At 37.5% G+C, this 23,215-nt stretch overlaps 1 protein-coding gene across 5 annotated transcripts in view; it reads left to right on the forward strand.

The window, feature by feature from the left end:
* Positions 1–23,215, forward strand: part of GRID2 (glutamate ionotropic receptor delta type subunit 2) — a 781,470-nt gene that overhangs the window by 314,864 nt on the left and 443,391 nt on the right. The gene's annotated exons all lie outside the window — the stretch shown is intronic.

Consider the following 23,215-nt stretch of genomic DNA (forward strand, 5'->3'; position numbering starts at 1 on the left):
AAAATATTAGTGGGGCATGAAGCAGGGAGTTGTATTTGCAATGAGGAGAGGACATGCAGTATTAACAGCTACTCTGAAATCTTAACTCTGACCCTTTTAACTGCTATCAGGGGATGTTTAAAGAGTGTTTGTGGCTTGAAGGTCACAGAGTCATGACAGGCATGTCAAAATAGTTGAGAAATACTGTATAATGTGATAAACAATCTTCCATAGTGACTTTCTGCAGTAGAGAGTGATTGTGGCATTACTCGTACTTAGTAAAATTCATACTAATGCAATAGAGCATGTGTATACACCCCCATAAATACATAACATGCAAATTGTTGGTGAGTTATCTGTGCTTTTGCTACTTATGTGAAGCAAAGCCCTACTTTAATGCATGTGCAGTGAAACTTATGGTTGCCATGGGAACTACTACTCTACATTTTGTGAGAATGTGCTTATTAATTTTGCAATCATATGGAGATTTTAACACGGGCTTTTTTGTTGCTGTTGTAATTGGTCTGGTTGCGTGTTCTCCTGTCCAACTAAAAAGCAGCTCAGAACAAATGAGTGTTTTCATTATTAGATGTTTATCAGATCCAGAAACATGAAGAAAATTGCTTTCTGTCAAGGCTAAGGAAGAGAGAAGAGCCACTGAGCCTTTGTCTCATTAATTTTACAAACAGAGTAGAGTAGTTTGCAGTTAGCACATAAAGACAGTGTCTGTTTACTTTGGTAAACCTTACTGTAAACGTGAGAGGTTAAATTTTAATATAAGGCTTCTACGGGCTATCATGAGGACAAATGGAACTATGATTTTATTAGAGAGCTTAGATACCATTTATTTCCCCATCTTATTTTCACAAGGTTTTGGACAGACCTTAAACAGAAAATCCGTTTCAAGTAAACGGATTACAATGTTGAATTTTCAGGAAAACCGTGGAGACTTAAGAGGAGAATGGTCAAGAGACTGACTATTTTGTACTTGTTGGATGATAATGACAGTTATGAATGAGTTATTCTACAGGGACAGAAATCTTTTGTAGAAACTGTTCTGGTAAGCCTCCAAAATCTAATTTGCTTGGCTTACTGGGAGCTCTCTAAAAAATTAATCATTGTTGTCCGAATCCGTTTCATAAATTGATACCGTCAAGTTTTTAATAAAACTTTTATTGTTTATAAATAATAAAAACCTTGCCATTGCTTACTCAAAGGTACATCCTCTGAATTATTTTATGTGTTTGTGTGTTTTAAGCGTGTTTAGTTGTGTACAATAGCTGATGTGCAGGTTCTGAACCAGGACTATTAATAATTTTTGGGGAGAGAGATACATAGGTGTGTGTGCGTGTATATATATATGTGTATATATATATATATATATATATATATGAAGTAAATGATTATATATTAAAATTGACTGTAGATTTTTATTAGTATTTTGAGTGGTGAGTTAAGTACGTTTTGAAGGCCTTCTCTAGTACATTTGTACATTTTCATGATGCTTTGGATGCTTTCCTCATGTGGTACTTCCTTTATTGTTGTTTTTGTTGTTAATCGGTGGTTTACCCTCACAGAAATATATTCTCAGTAGCAAAACTGGAGACAGTTAATTACTCAGAATTTAATGTTTTCCAGCAGTGAGATGGTTCATCTGTAGATTCAAACTTCCAGCAATAACTTTCCATGTTTCAGTAGCACAGACCTTCTTAACTAAGAATGAAGTAATAAAAGTAATGAGCTCTAAATGAATCTGTTAAAGAAACTGAGATGAATGTGAATCACTCAGGCTTCTTGAAAAGCAGACTGATAGTTTCTTTGACGGCACAGGGCAGTAATGCTAAAGCAATGCTTGCGAGAAATCTGTTAAGCAGCTGTTGCTGAATATATTATAATAATTTAATAAATGGGACATAAAGTGTCATTTCCTTTCTGATAACTAGATAGCAAGAGAATTGGTCCTCTTGAAGTTCATTATTACAGATGTAGACCGTATTTTTCTCAGCTTCCTCCTCTGCCTAGATTTTGCTCTTTGCTGATTGCCTTGAAGCTTCCTGGTCAGGATTTTTATTAGGAGATCTGTTAGGTATTATTATGAGAAGCACTCTGTGCGTTTTCAAAAGGAAGTCCCATTGAGGCACACAACTGCATGAGTGACTCCTGACTTGACTGCCCCAAGAAGGGAAAGGTAAACCTGTAAGGGGCTGTGGTGTTTTGCTCTTCATTTCAAACCTAACATTTGTTTTCCACATCTGCTTCAGCCGCTACTGGAGGGTTGGAAAGCCTAGGAAACCTGTTGTCAGTGGAAATATTGCTGGACAGTGATTAAAGTATTAAGGGTATAAGGAACACAAACTAAAATGGCACACATAAGATATGAGACTAGCAAAATGAGTTCACAGTTAGTTTCTGGGAAAAGTTATCTTATTTAGAAGAAAAACAAACAACAACAACAACAAAAATAACACTCTCTCTAACCTGAACCTCAAACACACAAGATATCAATAGTATTGCACACCTGGCTGAGCCTAGTGCACTTTGCCATTCCAAGGCTTAGTAAATATTCTTTAAAAAATATTGGCGTTATTATGAAGTGATAAAAAATCAATGAGGCAATGATTTTCTGGTCAGATGGAGTGCTTTCTTGTTAAATTAATTCTTTAACCTGGGGCTGCAAGGTCTGAAAGAAGTTGGGAAGCAATGCTGGGTGACTTGATGGAGGTTTACTTGATGTGTTATTCCAGAGAAGCCTAAAATGAATCTGCGAATGACGTTTTTGACTACACTAGGGCACCTGCAATTATTCACTTCACCACTCATAGAAGATATCATTGATTAAATTCCAAAGCCTATTGACTATAGCGGTGGTGTCGAACTTACTCTTTTCTTGAGATTTTGCATTTACAGTGTGCATTTAAAATAAAAGTGTGGTTGGTTGGTTGGCTTTTAAACAAACAGTAGGATGTGTTTACTGTTAACAGAGCTTTCCTTTGAACTACTGGAATTTTGTTTCTGGTGAATTGAAATGTGAGATGCAGATTTAAGAGCTAGAGTAAAAGTAGGTCTATTTGCAATGGAAGACTTAAATAATTTCCCGTAGCCTTTTTATTTTGCTGGTGAGATGGTTAAAACTGAGCTGAAATACTAGAATTCCTCGGTTTTTCATGTCGTATGTGTGGTTTGCTGCCAGTTATGGCACTCATAAAACTGAATTAAATTATGAAAATGTCATTAAAATGCTGTATTGAAAGTTTCAGAAAATGAGCAATCTGAATAGCATTGGCTTTAATAAAATGAGAGAAAATTAACATTATTAAAGGCTTTGTCATAAAAGTGAATTGGAAGTCATATAAAAATGAAACCTGCCCATGTCATCCTAGAAGCAAAGGAGAAACTGTTTGAGTGACTGTAAATTTAATAGGGGAAGTTATTTTATTTTCAATAGAAAACAGGGAATATCTTTAAAATCGTGCTTCCCAAATAAGTAACTGCCGTGGAACTCTGATATGTCAACAATTTAATCTTGGTGGCAAAATATATTTGAGAAGGCTGAGATCTCTTTAGATAAGTTAAAACAGATCCAACCGTTACGTATGAATCTATGTCCACAGATGTGGAGTAATTTTCCAGGCATGTGTTTTAATCTCCTCCTATATGTTGGCCATTACCTTTTTAACATATCAGACAAAAGCCCCACAGGATGCATACTAGGACATGCTTACAGGTAAGGTCAAGACAATGACAAAGCCTAGATGATCACGGCCACTTCAAATGGCCCATGAAATCTGTAGGTTTTGTTTTGTTTTCCATAGTGAGTCATTTAAAAAGTTGAAGCCATTCAGAATGACAGATGGGAGAATGCTGAAAGTTTGAAGAGGAAACTGAACCTTTGTTGGTGTGAGTCCTCTTCCTACTGAGTTACTAGGTATTTTAAAGGAAGAATAGTGGAATTCCTTTCTTTTTTAGGTAGAAAGGAGTTTAAGCAGCTGACCCTGGCAGACATTTATGGTCTTTCTGAATTTGAAATTCTCTCCCCATCCCAGTGCTGGAGCTCAGATTCTACTGATGATTTATTTAACTTGTTTTGAGATTAAGTATGTTGAAACGGGGTTTACATCACTACATTTCTGTATTAATGTGGCCTTGATGGAATAGTTTTCATTTCCCTTATTTTAATTTTGGGTGCTATAGGCAGTGGTGCTCCAGAAATGGAGTTACCAGTGTTTATCAAGGTAGATCTGTTAATGAGGAAGAATAGTTCTTTCCTGGCTTGTGTTACTTTCTCCAAATAATAAATTGTGATTTTGGAAACAGTTACAAGTTAAGGGAGGAAGGGAAGAATGAGGTTAAAAAAATATATTTAGGAAAAACAAACAAACAAAATCAAAATCCTGTGTCATTGATAAGTTTTTCCTGTCTTCACCAATGGTTGTGAATTACTGCATGAGGCTGAAAGACAGGAACAATTTATCATCACAGATCTACCTGGTTTGGGTCTGTAAAAGCGACTGAGGTACAATACGCAAACTCCTTGTTTTGACCCAGTGTGTGTTTAATTGTGTTCCGTTGTAATGAGAGATCGCAAGGTCTTTTTGCTGTAACACGGTTAAATTGCTTTCTGTTCATGTTTTGGCAGTCCTCACTTCTTCCTTAGGGAAATTTCTACTCCTTTGTGGTATGAGTGAGACCTCAAGACAGTATTATGATCACAGAAGTGGAAGATATCAGATGCATATGTAAAACATATTCTGCAAACTTGCTTCGCCGTTGTTTTCCTATTTCTGTAATTTAGAAATAATTATTATCCTTCTCAGCAACTGAAGTCTTGATGTCAAATCACTTTTTGAGGAAAGAACAGCCAAATAAGTATTGCTTGCCAGTAGTGCTTTAGCGCTGCTGACCCTCATACAAAGGAAGTGACCCAACAAACACAGTTTTAAAGTAATTTATGTTCCCTCTTACTCCAAGATGCAAAGTCAGACTTTCCTTTCTCCAAATGTATGGGATAATTGCAAGAGCAAGTGGAGCATTGAAGTGCTGCAGGAGAGGGTAACTGGCAGGTTTTCCTGCTTGGAAGGTTTTAGGTGGTAATGTACACAATGTCAAGTTCAAGTTTGGTGTTTCCAAACCTCAAGACCATGTAAAAATGAGACCATATATTTCTTTGTGTTCATAAACCATAGTGAAGTAAGATCTAGATAGCCTCAACTGTCTGAGAAACTCTGACCCAAAACGGATTGGAAGTTTATTTAGATATATCATTTAAGGATCTCTGTTACAGGTTAATGGCCAGAGAGAAGCTGCAAATTTCCATCTATCTGTAATTATGATAACAAATCCACGTTCTGAAAATCCTCTCTAGAGTGTCTTAAAAATTGAAATACTAATTGTAGGTTTGCAACTGTAGCTGTGGTATGTAATTTTAATTCACTCATGCAGTGGCCAGAAAGAGAATCAGAACAAAATCACAGGCATTTGGGGTAATCATTACTTATGTTATTTAAACATTTGTTCTCAAAGGGATGCTGATATGATAAAAAAAAAAAAAAAATAATGAAATCTCCTATGCTACTGGCCAAGGTATATGACAGAGATTAAGCAAATAAATTACTGCTGAGACTTAGCAGCACATGTTAAACATGAAAACAGCAATATCATTGGTTTTGTATTGAAGCTTTCTGACAAGGTATGTTTTTAAAAAGTACTTTGGTATTCTGAATCTTTGAAGTGTTTCTGTCACTTTTGGCAATGCAACATATTTCTCTGTCAATTAGCCTTACAGAAAAATGTCTTCTTACTAACAGCTCTTAAGTGCTAAATTTCAAGTTGAAAATAGAGAAGATATTCATTTCAGGAAAGTTTTTTTTTTTGTTTGTTTGTTTTTTTACTCATGTTACGTTTACATGCTTTCTTAACTGGTTATTTACTCTGGAAGAATCCTGAGATGTGTCTTGGTATTGTTATATATTTTAGGTTGCATAGATGCCTGAGGCTAAGTGGAAGAATGCATCATTTATTATTAAATTTATTTCAACTGATTACTGTGTCAACTTCCTCTTATTTTGAAAGCCAGATTCATAATGGGAAAAGAGTGCCTTGTAGGCAAATCTGTTACCTGTCTACAGCATTTAAAGCGATGACTTCTAAGGGGAAAAGGCAAATTTCTGAATCCATGTGGATGATTATATGAGAAAACATGGCAATGTCAGATACGGTCTTTTCTTTGTATGTACTTAAGATCATCCGAAGTACATTATGTACTTGGATTTCAGTTTTGTCACCTTTCAAGAAGTTATAAGTCTCATGTTGTATATTTTTAAATGAGTAAACGTGTTTGACGTGGCATCAGAATATCTGCATATTCAGTTAAGAAATTTATAAGTTTTTTTCATGATGGAAAAATTTATTCTTGATTTCTAGAAAACAAAAAGAAATCTAAGAAGATGATTAGAAGCAGAGATACTCTAGTTCAAGAAGAAAATATTTATTCATTCACATGAATGAATAAATATTTATTTAAAATTATTTTCTAGCTTTGAAATTGTTTTGTGAATTTCAACTTTTGGATTGTTCAAACTTTAATTCTAGGAGGTACTTCTAAAGTACTTAAATGATAACTTTTTAAGTACCACTATGAGGTACTTAAAGTACTTAAACGATAACTTTCCAAATACAAGAACATATTAACAGACAGAATTATTCCTGTTCTATCGCAACAACAACAACAAAAAGACAGAAAAGAATCCTACATACGAAGAAACAGGATTTATGGTACAGCAATAGTACCCAAATAGCTTTTGGTCTGCTTGGTAAGTGGATTTATGTGGCAGATTTAAATATTAAAGATGAAATCACAAAAGAAAAGAAATATGATTTCAAATGAATTCAACCAGATACTGTAAAATTTTAACCAATTTTTCAGCAGAAGATGAGGTCACAAAGGAGTCTGAAGTCATTATTTATGTTTAACTCTTTCACTAACATCTATAAACAGAGCAGCATGGCAAACAATATTATAACCTCTGATATTTTACTGAAATTGTTGAAAGGCAAAACTCATATCACGAAGAATTTTCCATGACTTAATAAATACTGAAGTTTGAAGACCAAGTGTTGCAATAAATATAAGCCTAAACTATGCTTGCATTTTTTACTTTTTTTTTTTTTTTTTCTCTCCAATGCAGTACTCGAGGTATTTTTACTCTGGTTTAGGTTGGATGTAGGCTCTTGTATCAAAATAGGAATGTTACTCCTGTAGTATTGATTTCTCTGTCCACTGCATCTGCCTTGTAATCCCATTCTGAACTACCCAGTTTAGCTGTGTCTCTTCCAGAGATTCAAGGTCTTGCTGTAAGACAACCTGAGCTCAGATGCCTGAGAAAATTGTGAAGCTGTGAGAAAGTCTGCAAGAAAATAAAAAGTTAAAATTACAGGCAGAGGACTGTAGAGACATGGATTGCTAGTATTGCTAGTACCCCAGAGTCAGGAGGAAAAGAGCTAATAGAAAAGTGTAAAAAAAGCTGAAGTAAAGAAAGTGGAGGGACTGGTTAGAGGTCAGCAGATGTAGCTGTGAGCCACTCAGGTCCTTGGTGGCAGCAGAGTGTCAGCTTTCATGAAGAAAGCAAAAACCCTTTGAGTATTTTATCAGGGTAGTGAGCAACTTAGCGACTCTTAGACTTGCTGTCTTGTGTCTGTTCACCTGTGTATGTACTGCTGGTGCAGTCTTTTTGCACGTGCCTGAATGCTGTGTAAGCGCTGCTGTGCTTTAGGAGGACTACGAAAAAAGGGACCTTGGACAACTGTGTTCTGAATAGTTCTATTTTCAACGTTTGTTGATCTCTACACTGTTAATCAATGGACCAAGTGTCAGCTAAGCATTCTTTAAATAGACTTGCAACAGTGATTCATACTCTCTCTTCACCAGAAGCAATTTAGTAAGTGGTTTTGAAAGATGAAGTGGTTAAAATGATTTTTCCGGAGCAATGTAGTTGTGTGTTTGTCGATGTGTTTGTGTATATCTGGCTGGTTACAAATACATGGTGGTGTGATGGAGGGCCTTGCTGCATGTTTCCTGGAAGTACACATCCAGAGAGAGAGAATTCCTGATTTGTTGCTATTTTGATTGCAATGACAATGGCTTCATTGGCCTAGACACAAAGAGAAGGATGATGTAGACACTGGCATTAAGGTAGTAGCTTTATTATTATTTTTTTTTAATTAACCTAACTGAAAAACAAACAGAACAAGAGATGAGTTTAGCTGAATTTGAAAGGTTTTCCTTCTTTCCAAGGTCTGCAAGCTTGGGTTCTATTTTGGGTATCTTAGATTATGGCTCAAGAGCCTTCAGGTTGCTCCAGGTTCTAAGGTTGCAAGGGCTAATAACTGAAACTTACTTGCATGGTGTATTGGTAGTTTAACAACTTTGTGACAAAACAAAGCACCTGTTCTGGGCTGCTCCTGCTTCTGCCTCATGCTGTGGAGGATTATGTCCTTCAGGAAAGAACATTCTTGCTGGTCCTTCCTGTATTGCAGTACTGCATGCTTGTAACACAAATGGTTCTACTTCTGTTCTGGCCTGCTAAGGCTGAGCAAAGGAACTGCTAATTTCTTTTTGGCAGTCTGCTAGCTCAGGTGAGTTCAGACTTACGTATTCTTGTACATCTAGAGTGCAATCATCTTTCTTTTTGGGGCTCTGATGAGGGTGGCCATTTGTGAGTCATCCTCCTGCCTGGCCAGACCTTCACTAATAGGAAATCTTTTTGAAGTTTCCAGGCTGAATCTGGGTAGGGCACTGAAACTGTTATTGTTAACGTGCAGCTATTTAAGAACAGGCACATAATTGCTGAAAGCATCATTCAAAGTACCATTACCACTCAGTGATCATTAACAGCAGAGTCTGGACTGAATTCAGCACTTCCCAGCTGGCCATAGTCAAGGAACTGAATCACTACAGTAACTAGCTATCTTAAGCAAAAATAGCAAGTTTTTTGTCTTTGCATTTTGTTCATATAAAATAATTGCATGAATACATTGGTTGTAGTTGGAAACTTGAACTTTTTTCTTAACAATTGTATCTGAACTTATATTCTGTGTTAAAAAGTAAAATAAGCTTCTGTAGGAAGTCCTATCCTCATGAACGACAGCGGGATTTTTACTAGAATGCTTAACAGCATCCCCTGTGACAGTATTAGAAATTTTTTGAGTTTGGATGTTAGCATAATGTAATTTGACACTGGTAGCTCTGTATAAATTTAAAATATGTAAATGCATATGCATGAAAACATGCTCCAGTGATTTTTTATTCACTGAACTGTGCTTTGGATGATCAATCATTAATAATAGCAATTTCAATAATAATAAATAATAATAATAGAGGCCTTTGTTTAATCTGCAATTGCAATAGTACCTGTGGGATTTTATCATGCACCTCTGAAATTGATAGCAAAACTCCTGTTGACTTTCAGGGCTACCCTGTTAGTAGTTACAGCATGACTGCTTCTTATGGTCATCACAGATGGTATCTGCACTGGGCCTGGAAGGTTTCTCTTTGACTTCAGTTGGACTTGGACAGGACCCCATCTTTGAAACTGTCTGCAGATCTCAGCAGCTAGAGGTCACAAAAAGGGGACAGAGATATTACAAACAAGTACAAGGTGAATTTGAATGCTAGACTCATGTCCTCAAAACAGTTTCTTAAAAAAGCCTGTATCTGGTGAATTCGAATGCTATGCAAGACATGAAAGACCAGTTGTCCATTTGTATAGCTATTGCTTGCATTTGGAGCACCTTCTAGATCATTTATGAGTCTTTGGCAGAGAAAGTCTGTACTTGTTTATACATTATTGAGCTTTCAGACTCTCTCGTACATGCCCCCCAACATTTGAAAGATATGAAGGATAAGAAATCAGTGAAAATAAAGTTGAAAGAAAAGGCATCAGTGCTAATGAATATGGCAGAAGAAAATTATATAAGCTATAAATTATGAAAAGTGAATTGAGATTAAGTACTTGGAGCAGCATGCATGCACACACCAACTTTCTTGCACGGAAAGACGTTCAATTTTCAGTATATTGCATGTGACGATTCATGGCAGGTATGTTATTTTTTCCAGCAGGGTAATATGATTCATCAAGCTATTTGTGAAGGATGGGGTAAAATAATAATAGCAAATAATGGCTGATTAATAATACTCAGCTCAAATTCAGCTCCTGATCTTGATGTACTTTTCTGAATAGGATACATGGAAATTTTGAAACTTGCCCACTTTCCTAGGGTGATAAAAGCAGTATTACAACTAGGACTTTGCATTCTTTTCACTTGTGCTTTGTTGTGAGAAGAATAGATCTGGCTACTTTCACTGGGGCATTTGTAAGCAGAAACTACAGGAAATCCTAATGATATTTTCCTCCTTTAAAAAAGAATTTAATCAGTTCTTGAAACTGACTCCCTCAGTGAATATTTCACGTATCATTCCCACTCAGCTGTCCCCATTGTGTTTGCCCATGGCCCCTTGTCCCTTGTAAGATGAACTTGGAACACAGAACCTTCCCCTGGTAAACCACTTGGGTTTGCAGGTTGTCTGTTGCAAGTAGGAAGAGGTCAGGGTTGCACATCTGGAGGTTAAACTGAATAAGAGCATGAAAACATCTGTATGTTCTGCAGTTGTGCAGACACTCTTGTTTTCTTCCTTTTTATTTCACGTAGGTGACTATTATTAAGATGTTCTGATGGGGCTTGTGGGCTCTGTTAGGAAACACAAGTTTGTCGTCACGATTTGCATTCTGAGGTAATGGTAAGATCCAGACCAATTGCTCTGAAGCAACAGAAACTTTGGGTAATGGATTGAGAATCAATGCCTAGAAGGAGCAAGTGCCTGTAAATGGCTTTTGTTGTGGTGCACAAGCTGCCGAAAGGGTGAGGTGTCACAGAGGCAATGCAGGTTTAATTTCCAGAATGGGTTGAGGAGGAATTATAATACTGCGTACAATTGAATGAAGTAAGTGTTCAAAAATAAAATAAACACCCTGCAAGCAGCACCCTAATCCCTACATTTTAGATTCTCTGTTTAGGGATGTTTTCAGTGTATCACATCAATTAAAGATGCAATTTCACATCAGGAATGTATGGATAGAAACTGCCAAACCTGATTGGAGAGCAATAAGTATTCTTGTGCAGAAGACTTTTGTCATCTTTATATCAGCACAGTGTAATGAAAATTAAAAATCTGGGTTTAGCGTGCTTCACTCTTAGGAGGCAATCTTAGACTTTTTCTCACCTTAGAGAGCAGCTTTTTCTTCTCCAGGTGTTTGGCCTCATTCCAAAAATTTTGCATTGCTCATTCTGGTTCCCAGTCACTCTTTAGAAAACGCTTCTCTTTGCTTTTCTCATCTTTCCTTGACATTGCTTAGATCCAGAGGTATTTCTGAAGATCCAATTCCTGTTAAACTGAGAGCTTTTGAAGTAAGCATATGTATATTTAGAATTTACTGAAGCTTCCTTGAAGAGCTGTTCTTGAACTCTTTGAGGAGCTCTAATGAGTTTCCTTAGTTTGATTTAAAAACATAATACAGCTCAATGTTATAGTAAAGACTCCAGCTATGTTTCATAATACATGTTATGGAAATGTTTGATGCTGCAGGAGAAAAAAGGAGAAAGTCTGGGTGTTGTTTTTGGTTTGTTTGTTTTTGTTAGTGAACTGGTAGACAAAGAACAAGCTAGGAATGAAAGCTGAAGCTACCACCTACCATTTAACATGATAAATAGTGTTTAAAGACCTGTGGTGTCAACCAAATACAATGTAAACAATAGGCTTAGTATAAGAAATCATTTATATATACACACATATATATAAATGTGTGAAAATGACTTAGCATTTTATTTAATTAAAAAAAAAAATTAAAAGAAAACAAAAGGTGATGGTAGTCTCCATTGCTCTGTTAATGGAATTAATTAAATCACTGGGAAAAGGGGCTGAATCTTGTCCCTGATGCTTTATTTTCTTCTTAGATGTAAACTAAGTGCCTGGAAGTGAGCACAAAAGCAAGGCACAATTAAGAAAACCTGACTGTCTCTTTAATTCATAAATCTTAGGTAAATGTGCTAGGAATCTTTTGCGTGTTGTCTTTATGTTCTCTTCCATGGAGCATTTGATCTCCAGGTAGATTAGAAGTCCTTACAAGTCGCGAATGACAACAAGCATCATGTTAAAATCACTGGATCTATTCTGGGATTATATTTAAAGAGAACTGTTTTCTCCTAAAAAGCGTAACCCAAGTGATGTACCTCAAAGATAACACCTGTTAGGAACCCAGAATCTTTCAGCAAAGACCTAGCTTGGTATTTGCACATGAGCAGATGGATTTCAGAAGTAATCTAAGAACTGAATGAGAAGACAAAACCGAATGCTGCCATAGCTAATCCAGTTTTTATTTCCTCTCTAGGCAATTCAGCTGCAAAATAAAGTAACCAGAGCATTCTGAAGAATAATATTTTGCTTTTAATATAACCATGGTTCTTCTCATGTTTTCAGGAACCTTTCTTCCACCTTCATCTGAATACTGTGTTAGGAGAAAATCTTGACTCTAGTTACAGAAATAATTGTATCTGATGGTGATCCGCAACATATTAATCAGTTTTCCTCAAAATAACTTGGAAACTTTATAAAGTACCATCCCTGAAACTCTCCATAGTCTGTAGAGAATTTAATGAAAACTATTCCTTATATTCAGCCGTGTAAGATTTTTTGTTTGGAAATGGAAGTAGTGGTAGTTTTTTTCCCTGTTTTGAGGTCTGATGGGATTTGGATACATTTCAGTTCTCTCTGTAGCCGGGGAAGAATATTTGCAGGCCAGCAAAGTAAGGGTAAATTTGCAGTTCACTAGTACTAGTTCACCATGGCTATGGCTGGTGTAGACACTCTCGGTTCTTTACTCCACTGCATGGAGGTACTTTATAATTGTGGTAAGAGTGCTTAGAAGGCAAAAGCCACTTATAAGGAAATTGTGTGTTAAACACTTAATGTCCACTACTTATATGCAAAATTATCCTATGCAGAAAAGCCCCCAAAGCTATTACCTACAATATATATCAATAGGATTTTTTACCTGAGGAGTAATGCAGAAGAATCTGAGTATCTAATAACCTATAGTTCATGTTACCAGTCCTTTTTCCAGTTCTGGCTTGATGTTTCCTACTTGATTGTTGTTTCTTTGCTTCTTTGCTAAATTTGTTTAATATTGAAATTTTCTCTCTAGAGGTAATGGACTAGGAGAACTAAAAGACATTTCAGAATATAAGAATAAAATGTGTAAATATCTTTTCCTCCAGGCAGATTTTTAGGCATTTACCTTCATTACAGTCACTGCTATGCCTACAGAAGACTGCTTTGTTTTTGTTGTTGTTGTTTTTTTCTCCAGAAGATCTTAGCTCAGAGGTTATGGGTGACAAGTAAACTTATATATTGAACCAGAGGATAATGCCAAGGCCTGACCCTTAGAAGATTTCTCTACTGTAAATACTTTAACCAGGATTTTGAGATCAGTCCCACCATGCAGAAATAAGCTACGTAACTCAGCACAGATACTTCTGTGCTTGTATGTAGAGATGCATTTTCAGAGCTATTTGCGATTAATGGTGATTGCCTGAAGGCAAGAAAAGTGTTTTTTTTTTTTTTCTCTCTGTGAGAAAGGCAGTAAGTGTGTTCCCAGTTCAGCATGCAATTACCAGTTCTAGCTTAGGTGCATAGCTGCCTAAAATTTGCCATTTATTCGATGTCCTTGTCAGATCATCAGTTATGCACCTGCAACAATGAGAGGCTACCATTTGGGACTAAAGGCATTTAGGAGTTGTTGATTTCATTTTCTGTCTTAAAATTTTTTGATGAGTGATGATGGAATTAAAAAAGTCTCACATAAAAAGCCATTCAAAGACAGACAAGACAGGGATGCAGTAAGGCAAATAAAGCTGCTTAGTGTATATTAGCCAAATGCCATAGGGAATAGCTGCTAGTGAATTGTACATTTTATTCGACTATAAATACTCTGAAGGGGTTTGTCTTCACTATTGTGTTCTCTGGATCAATTTGTTCCAAGAAAAAGCAGTCCAAAAATTCAGAAACCTGCATCAGTGCCTGTGAGTTCACATTTGTCTACAACCAATTTGCAAGCAAGAACAAAGGTACAGGCAAGTAAATGATGCTTTTTGTAGTGCCAAGGTAACTGAGGCTTTAGTCTTCAGTAATCTGAAGATTTAGTGATTAGCTAATGCCTGGGAAATGTTTCAAACCTGGATACACTGCAGATTCCAAAAAGATTAGTAATTTGCTTATATTTTATCAACACAATTTCTACTGAGTGCTGTGGCAAGGATGATGTGGAGGCAGCTCTGGAGAAAAGCATGGAGAAAGCAAGAGCAAAGGAAAGTGGAGAAGAAGTAGGATACAAGAATTAGAGATCTGGGGGAGAGGAGCCATCTAGTTAAGGTCAGAGTAAAGGGACAGGAACCTGGAAAACCCGGGTCTCTGGAATTGCTTACTAGTGTGTGGGAGGGGAAGAAACAGGGTGACATTGGTGGGGAGTAGGAAGAATGGAAGCTGGGAGTCACAGAGACAAATTTAGGATGTTAATCTCACCACTGGCATTTTAAAATGCATCTAAGCCATCTTAAGGAGGATGTTTTGCTTTATATTTTAACATTATTATTATTAAGACTTCTGAAGGTGCTGGTGGTAAATTACGACAGCAGAAATTAGTCCATTTATATGCCAAGTATGGCTGGCATTGGTGACCTCAGGGTACCATGCAGCAGGTCCCCAAAAACACGGTGCAAAGGGGCGGCAAATGGTCTTCTTCACTTCCACATGGAGGATGTGCCACAGGGGAGTGTTATCTGTACAGTATCGCTTGCCCTTCAGAGAAAGGGCAAAACATGATTTGCTACTAGGTTGCCTGGAGAGGGCTCTAATCAGACTTGATCACAGCAGGGGCAGGCACGTCAGTGCTTTCTCCACATTATGGTTGGAGCAGAGTGTACTGAATTATTTCACCCGGACAATGTGTAACTCTTACAGCTCAGGCACATCTCCAGCCTTGGAGCACTTGTTTTGTTTTACTGTCTCTCATCCTATCAGTATGTAAACCAAGGCTAGCAGCTCTCCAATGCCTTTATCTTTCATATGTGGTCATGCCCAGAGGCTCAGTCTTCCTGCTGCATGCTAGAATCCAAAGAGTACGAATTCACTACTACTGTCTAATGGTCTACTTGGAAAAAAATCAAATGTGTAGTGCTGTCTTGGAGTGCTTCTAGAGTAACAGACACATCATTATTTCAGGTGAATGGAACTTCTTTCCTGACTGTTTGCAATGAATCTCTCTCTGTAAAATAGTATACAATCCTTAGCTGTTTTTGTCATTGCTGAGGTTCTACCTGGTCACTGCTGGAAGTTGTGGCCAGCTTGACAGTAAATGTTAAGCCAGCCTTTCTCATGAAATTGGACCAGTGAAATTCTGCCAGCCCTGAATATGGCCGTATGTGTCAGGATCCATTAAACTGCTCTCCTGTTCATCTTCACATTCACTTGTCATGACACAGAATTTCTGCAATGTGAAGTGACTCCTCAGAATGATGCTTTGACATGTTGGTGCTCTTGGACAAAGAATTAATGAGAACTAGAAGGCAAAAATGGTAAAATAACAATGATGAACCATGCAGAGATAGTTTGAGAGAAGTAACACCTTTGGTCTTGGCCATCTCTAGATTGGCTAAGCCATGGGCCTTTCAGTTTGTGAACCAATTTGTAAGTGACGATATCCTGGATCCTGAAGCAGTCACAGACATGTTGAAAGAGCTTTTCTTAAAACAATAATTCATCTCTGCACCGTCTGTTTTACACAACTAAGCTTTTATCACATTGGAGACCAACTGCTGCCCACTACAGCTGCTGCACTAGTTCAGTTGACCTTGACTGTCTAAATAGAAATTGCAGTGATCAGATCTCTGGATTTGTGACCGTGGACAAAGAATTAATGAAAGATATTATAGGAGATCACTGATGACTCTGCTTTTCTTAGTTCAACCACCAATGGATCTATTTCCATGCCATGACTTTCTGAAATAGTTGGGAACAATCTTATCAAAATATACTGTCAGGTTACCATCAATAACTCAAATTTCCTCCTTCCACACCAATACAGCGATGTTATCCTTTCTGCAGATTCAACAACAGAAAGTGAGTTTTCATCCTCCTTGTGCCATGAAAAACTAAATTGAGGGAAACCCAGATGTTCTGCAGTAGCAACAGAAGCTGGACACCAATTATTTTTCTCTAAGTAATCAGCAGAGAACAAATTTATCCTTCTTAGATGGAGGCCCATATGCTCATTGATTGTAGGCATACACTACACAGGCTGCTGTCTTTCATGCACTGTGTTGAAGGTGTGAAGAAGGCTGGAGGGAATAAATATATTTAGTATTATTAAACCTTTTATTGTTGTAATAGGAAAGTATTTGTGATCACTGAAGCTGTCAGTATTTACTGCAGCTTTTTTTAGTCCAACAAAACAAAACATTCAGCTGGAGTGATCTGTGACCTTAAGACTGTATGGGTCTTTTATCAGCTAATACAGGTGCTCTTTGCAGGTTTAGGGTCAGCAAGTAGTAGGTACTGCTGTATTAGGACTCTGCTGAGTCACACAGAGGCATTATTACCTTCTTTGTTGCTAGGCCTTCTGCTGAGCAGTGATGGCTCAAAATTATATATGAATGAGAAATGGGAGAAAAAAAAAAAAAAAAAAAAGGCTTGGGTAAATACTTTTCCTGGAGTTAGCAAGCCAAAAATTTCTTTGCTATGTGTGTTGGTGTACTTGTAAGAAAATACAGTGTATCTTCACTTTGCAAAACGCTGCATGATGCAATTTTAGAAACTAAGAAGTTCTGGGAAAGCAAGGATATATGGATTTTAAGGAAAGGAGAAAATTTTCCAGGAATTTACTGGATGTCAAGATGTAGGAGAGTATGTGATGGACTTGAGCCTGCTAACTGAGAATGGTCTTTGAAGCTTTCACACATGAGGATGGTGAAGAATATTAGGGAATCTTTAAATATCTTTTTGCAAAACCGAAGACTTTTGGAATAAAATATCTTGATATTTACTTCCTCATTAAGGTGTCTGTCCTAACAAGTGTTAAGTGTTACTTGTTCATATTTGTTGGAACAGAAAGAGAATTTCCCAATATGTTTTTAATCCATTACGTTTCTATTCTGTATGTCAGTAACATCAGTATGATCATAATTCACGTGTCTCAGGATTAAAGATGGTCTTTCTAGTTATAAGCATCTTGGAATGCATTAACTGATGTGACTGTAGTAACACCCTATTTGACTGGAATTTATTAAACTGTAACAAATGTTTAATACCTCAGAGGGGACTGTCAAAGGTGAATGGTATTATCTAACCATGTCTAGACAACTTGTCAGACTAGCAGAGCAATTGGAAAGATTGCTATTTTTAGTTTGGATTAAAATGAGTGACTTGAACTGAGGTGAGGTGATGTTTGGGATATCTAAAAATATCAGGTAATCAGGATATATTTATCTTTTATTATGATCTTTTAATCCTATCTACAGGTTGTATAGTTTAACTATAATACTCTTGATACTTTAATGTCTTTGAATGGGAGACACTATGAGAATGACAGTGTATTGCCACTGAGCAATACTGAGTATTTCAACTATTTGTATGTGTTTGTTGTTAGTTCTTTGAGGTTATTCTTGATTTTAGGTTGAAAACAACATCAAAAAAAAAAAAAAAAGTTAAATTTCTGAAATGTTCTTTTCTGATTATTCAATTCCCAAAGTTTGCTGATGTTGTTAGGAGTCTCCTTTGATCCCTGTGACCTTTGGATCAGTTTGTAGACACTTTGTTTTCCTGCTATTTTTCTCTTCTTCCTTTGACATAATGACATACTTGGAACATATCCTGAAGTGTTCTGGAAGCGGAGTATTTTTTCTTATTAAAAAGTTACCTTTGCTGGAGATGTCCTTGGATTCTTATTCTTTGCTTTGAAAAAGTGTTTAAGCATCAGGGTATTACTCAGCTCCAGCAGACACAGGTCACTAAGAGACTTCATTTTGGTGAGGATTTTGATGGGAACGTTTGTTATCCATATGAAAACTCTCAACCTGCATTTTTGTTTTCCTTTATATTGATGACATATATGTACTAAACCTTTAAAACTGTCTTAGAATGGTTATTTCCTACATTAAAGTAAATCACATCCAAAAATTGGTTACTAAAAAGAAAAAATGTTTTATTTCCATAAATGCTTTCTTTGTACAAATAGCAGTATTACTCATAATTAGTACTTATACCAGGTACTTTGAATATTAGAGAAGTTGAGTATGTTTCCGTACTCGAGGCATTGTGTTCACTGAAATTCTGTTCTGTTTAGCACACAATGTAATAGAGGTATTGTAGGTTCACTCTATATTTTTCCACCAGACAGTGTGTTTCTCTCACCCATGGACCCAATTGAATTCCACTCTTACAAGACTTCAGGGAACACTGACTGGGGTTATTAGAAAAGGTTTTGTTTTAGAGGCATATTCTGTCTTTAGATCTGTGCATTGGGTTTCCACTGCGGTTAATATGTGACCACTGAAACTAGTAGAAAACCTCTATGTGGTTTGAAGCTCTACAGCTTCAAGTGTATAAGGATGTGGTTACCCAAGAGACTGCTTCCTTTGGGCTGCCATGGTCCCACAGCCATTAACATCAAACCCACCCAAGCAGGACCTCAGTGGGTGTTGAGCACGGTGAGCAGGAGTCAGGAAGGCATCAGCTCCCTGCTGTGTCTCCCTTCCCACTTGGTTAGCAGTACCTGCAATTGCTGGTGCCTGCATTCCTACCATCCATCTATCTCATATTATGTTCTCGTGACATCCAGATTTGGGATTGGCATGGAGAGAGGTTGATCTCATCTCCAAATAAGAATTGATACAAACACAGAAGACAACCCTGCAAGCCATTTTTCTCATCAGCTTTGAGGAATATAGTATGTGTTTTGTTTTAACATGTTTAAAGGAGTGTCTGTTACTGTTCTGTGCTTCTGAGGAGTCAGCTTCAAGAACTCAGGAAGAAAAGACACACTTATTAAAATATACATTAGAAGTCAGGTCTACCTGACTTGGTAGCATCTACCAAATTCTGCTTTAAAATACATTATTATTCATTATACACCTTCCTACTGGGGCAGCGATGAATTTGTCCCCAGGCATTTCCCTGCTGTGTTGATTGAATTCAGACACTGCATTCAAATACGAGGTGTGCTTCGGAGCTGCAGAACACAGGCTTTGCCTGCTTGTTTCCAACCCTGGCATCTGGGTGATTGGCTCTGTCCTCTCCTCTGACCTCTTGTCCAGCTCTGCTGCTCAGCACTGTAGCAGCTGTGAAAGTGTCCAGAGGGGCTCACGAAGGGTTAGACGGCTGTTGGCTAATTATGCAGATGCGGCTGTCAGGAATTTAGCTCCCTGTTTGATGTCTGGGTACAGTACAGCAAAACGGCAGTCTGATTTTTTTCCCACAGTCTCTCTCTCTGCAGACTGCACACTTGTAATGTTTTTAAAAGACTGCCGATAGGTATTTTCTTGGAACAGAAAAATAAGCAGTCGTACTCTGGCCCCCGAGCCAGTATGTTTTGGTGCTGTTGTTATTTACACATCACATTTGTGGATCAGTTACATAAGTGAGTTTACACTTCAGAACCAGTTTTGGTTTTGACTCATAAAAACAAACAAAAATGTTTTTCCTCCAGATAAAAGTATTATATTCATTTTCTTACTTGTGGGACAGTGACAAATTAATCCAGGCCAGTGACACGGTACTTGCCATTTCCTGTGATTCACAGAAATAGGTCTGCGCCAAAGCCTGATGTTCAGATGGCTTTGCAACCTCAGATTGTGGAAGTAGTCTGTAAGCAGACAGGACTGTGCCTGTCCCTTTCTCTATCACTTACATAACGGGGTTTGCAGCCCGCAGTCAGCTATCGCTAGGGTCCTCATGTTATGGTCTGATTCCTTTCTGCGCCGGCAGTGGTGAGCGCTGAGTGCTTGGTCTCTGCTGGGCTCTGCAGCTCATGCTGGTCTCCCATTGAGATCTAGAGGCTTCTGGGCAAGGGTTTCTGCAGGTTAGGTTTCCGTAATTAAAAGTCTGAGAAGCCTTGGACAAAACTTAGGTTGCATACTGGTTGTGAGATAAGGAGAACTTTGGTGACAGGGTGCTTTGTGGTGAATGCTCTATCCAGTGCTAACAGCGACCTCAAGTAGTTACCTCATGACTAGGTGCCGTGCTAGCATGTGATGTTAAAGAATGAGTATTATTTGATTTCAGATGCAGTGTTGTGTTCCTTACAAATAATTTAACACTCTTATTGACACCCCTACAACGAGTTTCACCTTACAGTTAGACCCACTGAACGGATTTACACTGCAAGTTAGAGGGTAACTGCTGAGCTATTCAATCTGTTACAAAAACACTTAGCTTGAGTACGAGTAGTAGCATAGCTGTATCAGCTCCAGAGCCTGCAGCAGCCTGAAATGCCACTGAGCGTGGGAGCAGAGGTATCATAATCCTCCCGCGTGGGAGAGCTGCTGCAGGAGGAAGCCCATGGGAGAAGTTTGTCTGCATTTATCGAGACGTGTGCGTGCTCACAGACGTGGTGAGGGTGTTGTTCCTCATCAAAAAGTTTCTGTTTACAAGTAGAACAACAATGAAAATTGGCATGCTGTCAGAAAGTGGTTTTATGATGGCAATAGTACAATAATGTTGACTTTTAATTAAATGAAGTTGACATATTTTAAGTCTCCAGATTAACCATCTGTTGCTGCATTAATGAATATCCTTCATAGCATTAGATCATGAACGATGTTTTGTTATGTTTTCCTTTTTTTTTTTTTTTTTTTATTCCCCCAGATAGCTTTCTAAAACATATACTTGTTGATTAAGGCACGAAATATTGGACAGAATCAATTTGGATGAGGCATTTACCCACTGCTGGGAAATGAACTTTGTGCACAGGATTGTATTTCCTGTATTCCTGCATTGCTTCTCAGTTAAAATGTTCTGAGCAAGAATTTTTGATCATCATCTTTATCACAATTCGGTGCCAAATACCTCCTTCCTATAAACAACACCTTCTGATTTATGGTTTGTGAGGAATCCCTGTAAACATATGTATCTTTTGCACAGACAATTAAACTTGGAAATACTTCTGCTTCTCTTTATAAAGGTGGGATGTTTCAAATGATTGTGTTAACTTAAGCAAGATATGTTTCTGTATATGTTTTGTATATTGAATTTTTATCTTCAGCACCAGATGTATTGTGCATAAAACAAATATTGTTTTGTAAAAATGACTCCTGCAACCAGCAGCTAAACAATACATTTAGCTCTGTAATGACAGAGCAAGTAGCTGTAAAGAAGACATTATGCCATAATTTGCAGCTCCATCTTACTTTGCTTTAGGTATTTATACTGCTAATTACTGATATGATATTTATTGTTTACAAAATGAATTAATTTTACTATAACTTAATCTAGATGAGCATTGTTTTCCTTCTATTACCCCTCTATAGGGAGCTATTTGGATATTGAATGTGCTTTCTGACATATCCTCAGAATGTTGTGGTTTTTTTGGGTAGTCTTACTGTTTTCATCTTCCAGTTTGATACTTTCATGGACACTAGTAAAGACACTAGTGTGTTTGTTTGTTTGTTTTTGTTTATGTTTTTGTTTTTTTGAGGGGGTGTGCTTAAAGTAATAGAATTTGTTACACTGGTTTTCATGCAATGCTTTAGCCTTACTGGTGACTCTTGAGATGGGGTTGAACAAGTCTCAGCTGATAAGGGTAATATTTAATTTAATTTTATTTTATTTTAGTATTTCTAACTGAAGGAAGTGTGGTAGCTTAGCTGACAGAAGCATGTGACTACATTGGATACTCATCATGAATTCTGCTTTGCACAATGAGGATGCAGGTTCTTTTGGGTTTGTCATAAAAAAGACACAGACACTTGAGGCTGATAAACTAGTGTAATAAATGACTGAGTCCCAAATAGGGTTGCAATTAAAGTTTACAATTTATTAAACGAATAGAAGCAAGCAAACAGCACTGGGTGCATCAGGAGTCTCTGCTCCACCAAGACGCACACCAGCTACATCAGGCGGCTGTTTTTTATGCTCCTAGGCTAATACATATTCATCACCACTTTTGGAAAAGGCAGGGTTATTATAATTAGTTTCCTGGGACCCGAACCATCCCACGGACACATGCGTATCAGTCTCCGATGATCCCTCTGGGGGTTGCTTGTACTGAAGGCTCGTAGTCATCCTCCTAGGCTTTGTCCTTCAGTCATTCTTCAGCTTCCCCCCTCTCCTTATTTAGTAGTCTCTGGGACAGATGTCAGAAAGTTGTGTCTTGTGCAATAGTCAGCAGTTATCTCAAAAAACTCCCCCCTATTCTTTTATCTCCCAGACCTGAGTCTCAAGGTTTACCCTTCAAACCCTCTATCAACACGAACTGCTAGACCATTCTTTTGCAAGATACAAGAACTATATACTAACCACTCTGTTTCTCTTGGACTTGTGGTTATACAAGGGTATGTAAGACAGAAGGTCACATTTCATCATGAGGCCCAAGCATTGTTCCATATTGACACGAATCAGATGATCGTATTTCACAACTAGTTTATTGTGTCAAGAATTGAAGTAATAGAAAAGGTGGAAGCAGTAATAGAAAAGGCGATAGCAATCTTATGACCCTTCTGACATTAACAGAAGTAATGTGGATGGTGATGGCAAACATAGGTCCCTTCTGATGCCGGAAACCTTGAATATTGCAGCACTGGGTGAACTCCTTCGTATTGCTCACACTGCACAGATCCCATCCATGGTAAAATTTGTCAACATTGTGGTCTTTGGAGGTTTTATGGGATTTTACTAAAAGTAAACAAAGCTATTAATTATTTCTGCTGTCAAGTGGAGTCTTACATATAGATATGCTGCTTAATGTCAAGATAAAATAAGGTATGTATATGGTGTCATCCACATATACTGGGTGATAACCATATACAGGCTCCTCCATTTCAGTTTGTCAGCTAAGTCTGTCCAGCAGCCACCAAGTTTTCCAGAGAGCAGTGTGTTCCTTCATGTCTCTGTAGGAACAAGTTAAAGGCAATCCTGGTG

The sequence above is a fragment of the Anas acuta genome, chromosome 4 (assembly GCF_963932015.1).
Source record: "Anas acuta chromosome 4, bAnaAcu1.1, whole genome shotgun sequence".
Taxonomy (NCBI): domain Eukaryota; kingdom Metazoa; phylum Chordata; class Aves; order Anseriformes; family Anatidae; genus Anas; species Anas acuta.